Below are 7,229 nucleotides of genomic sequence, written 5' to 3'. Positions count from 1 at the left end.
GGGGGTCCCAGAGCGATTCCAGCACGTCCCCCCACATGAAACACGTGACTACAGCTAATCTACAAAGTTCTCTGGAGGTGGAATGCCTTCCTTCAAGCCTGTGCACTTACATCTTTCAGCCATGGTAGGAATTTTGAGGCAAAATATCAGAGATTAGCTGTGGAAAAGCCTGGCCACCAATGCCAGATCTCAAGTCAGTGGTAAAACGTAATGGGAAAGGAAAGAGAAAAGAAGGGGATGGCTAAGCAGTAGAAAAGTTACGGTTTATTGTGAAGTTCTGCACCCTAACTCTGTCAGAACCTGAATAAGGCAGTGTTGGCAAACTGCTGCTTTCCTAGCAACTATTTCAGGCGGGTAAAAATGAGACCAGTTCTGCAAAATTGCAGAAGGACTTGGTGTGACCAAAAAGCAGGCAATAGAATAGCACATGAAAGACAGTTTGCATGATTAGAGAGTGTACGGGTAGATTATATTTCACATGTAACGAGGCCTGATCACTACCACTCACCGTGAAGTCCTAGCATTACAGCAAGCAGTACGAGAGCGTTCTGTGTCCAGGTGCAGTCAAAGGTAATGCACATAGAACAAAACATGACCAGTGAAAGCCTGCACCTTGAATGCGGAGTGCAGCTGTGGTTTTCTTTTTACTGCAGCAGTTTCTGCAAAACTGGGAAAAGGTTCAAAGAAGAATACAGCTGGTCAAAGCCTTAAGCTGGCTTCCATGCAAGATGCGAAGAGAAGAGGCAGCAGTGTATCAGGAGGGATACAACTGAGGGCTGAAAATAAAACCACAGCAATCCATTGCATAAAGATCAATGGTTCGTGCTCATTTCTGATATGAAGGAAGCATCAGCTGAAGCTAATAGATTGGAGAGACACCAAAAGAGGCATTTAGGTGGCATTAGGTTTCCTCTGCTGTTACAGAATGCTCTTGAAGGTTTTTATAATTGGGAGAAAGGAAGAAGAGACACAAAAAAACAAGACCAGAGGAAGGGCTCTGCACCACACTTATAAGGCGGTTTGGTGGCAATGCAAGAAGGGCCAGGTACTGTTCCAATGGTGAGGACATGGAAAGCTATCTAAGCTGTTCAGGCCCATTCTCCATCCTTCTCTTACAGCATTCCAACAAATACCAAATTATCCCACATGCTGCCTTGGCAAACGAGTTCTTTTATCCAGAGATTAATTCCTGCCTCAGAGGAAGACCTTGATTCAAAACAATGGGTACAGAGCCAGTTCAACACTGGAGTCTTAATTTGCAGGTGCCACGTGTTCTTTTGGCATCCTCTGCTGGCAGGAAAGGCCAGTGAGTTGAGGGCCAGAAAAACAGTCAACTTCAAAATGATCTGAAGATGGGAAGAGACAAGGGGGAAAAACTTTGAGCTGATAAAATCAGAATTCTTAAGTCCCTTTTGTCCCACAGTGGTCTTTTTTTGGATTGTATGTCAGTAACAAAACAAGTGCTATCTTTTCTGGTCTCCTCTCCGTGTGTTCTTGGTTGCACAGACATATTCTACTAACTCCAACAAGAGAAACTTTTCCAGCAGCACATCTCTGGTTGCCATCATTGTTTCTAATTAGTTTTACTGCATCTTCAAATCTACATCCTAATTTCAAGCTCTTTGATTAATATCATAAAAAAATCCTGTCACTACTTATACAGTTGTCCTCTTTTGAAAAGTTTCAAATTGTTTTAAGGAAGTTGCTTTAAGGAAACCAGCAACAGCAGATTTTATATTTTCAAAGGTTAATATCTAGTCATGTTCCATATACTGCATTCCTCAAAAATTGCTGAATACCTTCAGTGGAGTAAAGCATGATCTTCCAGATCCTTAAGAGAAACTTCTAGCTAGGGCTTGCCAAGCTCCAGTAATTATATGTCCACCAGACTCTTCAATGATACATTAGAAGAAGAGATATTAATATGCAAATATTTTAAGAATTCATTAGTATTAATACAAACATACAGACTACACCAGAAAATGTCAGATCCCCAAACTGCTCAACCCCAAATATTAAAAAATGTAAGTAACTATCATCTCTGTGTAGCTTCCAGCAGTGCTCCGCACTCTTATCTCCTCATCAATAGAGTGGCTGATCTCATCCACCAAAACACGGCAGACATGGCACAATGAAACTATGCAGGAAATGATGTGGTGAAGTATTAGCTATTTAATTAACACTGAAACTTCATGGGAAATTCAGAGTAGTCAACTGAACTTCCTGCATTCAGTGAGATGCTACAACTTACACAAAACTTCTGTTACCTGTTTGTTTGTTTTGTTTTTCCCCACAAAAGAGGAAGAAAAAAAAACACACAGAGGTTTTTCTCATTAGAAGGTCTTGCTTACCTGAAACACAGTAAACCACAACAGGGGCACCATCAGTGACATGGGAAGCTGCTGGACCTTCAAAGGAGAAACCAACACTTCCAGAGGAGTCAGACAGGCTAATCAGAAACTTCAAGCCTTCTCCATAGTGTTTGATGAAGGCTAAGTCAGAGTTCATACATAAAGAAATCATCCTGTAAGGGAACATGATTCCTTTTAATAATTCGCTACTTTCAATAATTTCATTCTTTTAAAATTTGCAGTGATTAGGCATCTATACTTGCTCTGCTACAGTGCCAGCGTTCCTTGATGTACTTAGAAGACAAAAAATATGATAAGATCTCAGTATTTCAGTTCTAACATTCTCAGGATCTAAAAATCTGCTTTGGGTGTATGGATTTTTATTCAAAATATACTAAAATGTCACAGCATTACGTCACTGTCAGACATGAAGAATCATGCTTCAGATGACTTTACAACTCATCAGCTTTGCGCGTATCACAGATAGGTAATATTAACAGGCAGAGGAAAATAACACATGAAAGAGACAAGCAAGCAGACTTGATTGTTATGTACCTTTCTTGTTCTAATGCTGGACGTCTTGACTCTGATCAGTCAGATGTGGTCTACTGTAAAATGTGGCTGATGGGGAGGAAAAAAAATACCCGAGTTTGCTTTTACAGTAAGTCTGTGACATTTAAACTTACATTGATTTTATATTCAGTCTAAAGAAGAAATGAAGTTGTTCACAATGTTAAGCTTAGTACTGTTAACAGTTGTTCCTATTTTTTATGACATGATTTTCTAAAGATGAAGAGCAGAGGTAAGACTCAGGTTTCAGTATCACAAAACAAAGACTGCACAAAAATGAAGAATTCGCCTCGAGAGGCAGAACAGCTCAGCTCTGCCAAGTGTTAGGAGGGCTCAGCACGTACTACTGCAAAACATCTCACCTGGTAATTGCCAGGTATTAAACACGTGACAACTTAGCAGGTCTTACTAATCAGGGCTTGTCTCATTTTGTACTGAGTTACCTGCAGGTCACAGGACAGCAGTCCAGGTGGTTATTTCTGCAAATCCTTTCAGTGTAAGAAAAGAGCAGAAGTGGGAGGAAAAACTACGGGGAATATTAAACACACACCAAAATTACACCCCACATCACCTGCTCCAATGGAGAAAAACACCAGAACAATTAAAAAAGCTGCACATCGGTGCATAAGTTGCAACTAACACAGAAAGAAAGAAACATGCATTTCCACCACTGCACCAACAGATGTTTCCAGCACAGTCTGGGTCTGAACGATGGATCTGAACACTCGGAGCTGGAGACTAAGGCTCCATCTGCAGCCCATACCCTCTGCACATATATGTTTGCTGCATCCCTGGCACTAGGATCAGGGATGTTAATCAGGAATAAAGCAAGGCCGTTACGACTGTGAAGCTTTCAGCACGGAGGAAGCTTCATTGCCAAGCACTGTGCAAAATCACTCACCTTGCTCTGGAAAGCCCCAGACCTTTCCTTCCCAGCAGCTTCCACACATGGAAGAATTGAGGTCCAAGTTGGATTCTTACTTTCAGCGTATTTGGCTGCAAACTGATTTGGACAACCATTTAATTTATTAGGATTGCAGAAATTAATTATTATTAAAGTCAATATCAAATTCACTTGAAAAAAATCTACAAGCTTTACTAGGAGTTACTTATTTTTTTTTTTTTAGGTCATTAGTGAAATCATTAAACAGCATTACAACACAACAAACTTGTTCCAGGTGATCACTCTCTTTACCTGATTAATTCACCTGCAATTATTGCTTTGAAGTTAGAAGGCACTCATAGCCCATCCTCAGTAAAGCAAAAGCTAACAAGGAGCCAGGATAGTCTGAATCGGTAGGATAGTAACAGAATCTAACCCAGATGTCTTTACTGAGTGAGGTTCTTACTGAAGACATTGAAAAATATTTTACAAGATTAATTTCCTACTGCCATCACGGTATGTCGCTCAGTTTTATTGGGATTATGCCACCATTCTTCACTGCTTTACTCACTATGTCCTAGATAAATATAACTGTGTTCGCTTCTAGAATGAACTTCAGGACAATGCACTTCTGCCTTCTCAATTCCTGCTGCAACATTTATTTTCAAAAAAAAAAAAAAAAAAGGAAAATAATTAGCAATACTCTCCCTAAATGGTTGGTAATAACATCAGTAGTTCAGATTAAGCTAATGCTGACAGCCCAGCACACCTTAGTTACATGGGTATATTTAAGAGCATAACACTGCTGGCTGCCTTTGCATTCACTCCGCCCCATCACAGCAAGTTGCTCTTGCTAATACAGCTAGGTAATCCATTCTTAAGTTTCTACTAATTAACTTGTTCATAAAATAAATTATATTACAAAAGATAAAGTACTCAGTTCCAGTGTTAATATTCATTTCTTGCTAGGCCTTTCCAGAGAAACTCCAGGAATGTGTTTTAGTAGATAAGCACGACCCGTTTCCAAACATTTTATTTACCACGTTATTTATCCAAATGCCAAATCAGAATTTACCATTTACACCATTCTGCAATGGGAAGAGACATTGGCATCACACCAACTTTTGTTGAAAAGACAACTGAAAACACAAAGCTGGATTAAAAATCAATAATCATTTTAATTTAAGACGTTTTTCATTACAGAGCTGGGACAGAGCTTTGTATCTGTTCACTGGAGATCAACCAAATTGAAATTATCTTTCTATGACTACGGCATGAGGAGTTTCTGTCAACAGTGGGGAGCAAAAATGAAGGAGAAGGAAGCATTATGTACGGATGAGAGAAACGTCATTGTTTTGTTTCAAGCAGAATATCGCTTTTGCCACTGCAGACGGACAGCAGCCCTTCCCAGCTGGCTGCAGCAATTTGCGTAACCCACACTGCAGCTCATCCCTGGTGCTCGTTAACATCTCCGGTCTTCCTCTTCTGCAGGGCACTTCTTTGTGAACAGCAGTTCACATTCTTACGGTAATGACACGTGATTTTCTAAAAGCAAAGAAGAACAAAATATGCACTGAAGCTAACAGAGGTAACTGCACTGTTTCAGCAGAACATGGTACCAAATGCACAAAAGAATAAAAGAGGGAGGTTCCAAAAGCATTAATTAATCATCAAGAAATAGAAAGATGCATGTGTATCTGCTTATCACAGGAAACGGCTGGTAAATTCTGATTCACTGGAATAAAAAAAGACATTCAGAGCAGGTGAAACATGTCACCAGAATGGCTGCTAATAAAATAATAGGGCAGGCTCGCTAAGGAGAAAAAATAACAAACACATACACAGAATCATAGAATCAGCGAGGCTGAAAAACTCCAAGATCACCAAGTCCAGCCACTGACCTGACTGAGCCCCATCACTTAGCAATGCCCCTCAACGCTTCGCTGCCACTTTCTCACAGTGTTCCCTGTTGCACCTTAGTGGCATTTCCAAAATCTATTGTAAAGATCAGACAGGAATACTATTTTCTTTTAAAGCAGAAAATCACAGAATCATTAAGATTGGAAAAAGATCTTCCAGCCCAACCATCAACCTTGTTTCAATATCTCTAACACATCAGCTCTTACACTGAGGGGAGAAATACAGCCAGCACAAATACAGTGTGAACACATAACGAGTTCACAGCAAAAATTGGTGACACGGTGTCACACTTGCACAGAGAAATTGTGGTTTGGTACTCACAAGGATCAGTCTGCAGTGTCTTGTAGGACACTGTTGCACTGTTTTGCATTCCATATAACTCACAGGCTCATTCATTCTGTCTTTTACAACTGAGATGTAACAAAAGATGCCACACATCTCCATTCTGAGACCTGTATTGTTCTGGGGTTGCTTATTCCAGTATCAGTGGTGGCACTGCTTCTTTTAGCGTGTTTAGAAACATTTCTTTCAGAGCAGTGTTCTACTGCTAGACACCTTAACCACTCTTTCATTCTCTCTGTCTCCTCCAAAGCCAAACGAATCAGAGTATGTGACTACAGCAAGAAACAGCCAGATTTATCAACAGCAGTTTGTAACTTGCTTATTTAGGCAGCTGCTCTTGGGAAAGCAGGAAATTTTATTTCCAGTCACAGTGGCAGGATACTTGCACATATGAGGGCACTAAGCATCTGAATTACTGATGTTTCAGTGAGGAAGTATACCTTCCCTTCTAGAAATAGGGAACTTCCATGAGAAAAGCTGATGAGATCCAGGTCAGACCATCCTTCATCAGCATCTGTGGCACTGAGTATGGTGCATATTCAACACATCAGCCCCCTCAAACACTCAGTTTGGTAGGAGAGGGTTGAGGAGGAAACATCCCTCCCACTGTAAGCAAAGATCAGGCTTGTGATCGCCTGAGGAACCTGAACAGCCAAAAGTCTATGGGTCTTGATGAGATGCATTCTGAGTCCTGAGGTAATTGATCTAGTTGCCAAGCCACTCTCTATATATGGACAGTAATGACAGAAGTCCCTGCTGAATGGAAAACAGGTAACATCACACCCATTTTTAGAAGAATATGATTCTAGGAACTACTGACCTGCAGTCTCACCTCTGTGCTGCAAAGATCACAGAGCAGATCCTCCTGGAAGCTCTGGAACTCATGGAAGGCAGGGAGCCAATGCAGGAGAACCAGCACGGCTTCATGAAGTCCATGCTTAACCAACCTAGTGACCTTTTGTGATGGTGTCACTGCACCAATAGACAAGGGAAGAGCCACTGATGTCATCCATCTGGATTTCAGTAAGACCTTTGACCCGGTATCCCACAACATCCTTCTCTTGAAACTGGAAAGATGGATTTGATGGGTAGACTGTTCAATGGACAAAGAAATGGCAGCAGGATTGAGTCCAGAGCACGACTGTCAAAGGCTCAATGTCTGG

This window comes from Tympanuchus pallidicinctus, unplaced genomic scaffold, assembly GCF_026119805.1.
Source record: "Tympanuchus pallidicinctus isolate F22 unplaced genomic scaffold, pur_lepc_1.0 scaffold9, whole genome shotgun sequence".
Lineage (NCBI taxonomy): Eukaryota > Metazoa > Chordata > Aves > Galliformes > Phasianidae > Tympanuchus > Tympanuchus pallidicinctus.
The sequence above is the reverse complement of the archived record's forward strand: the minus strand, read 5'-3'. Positions refer to the sequence as shown.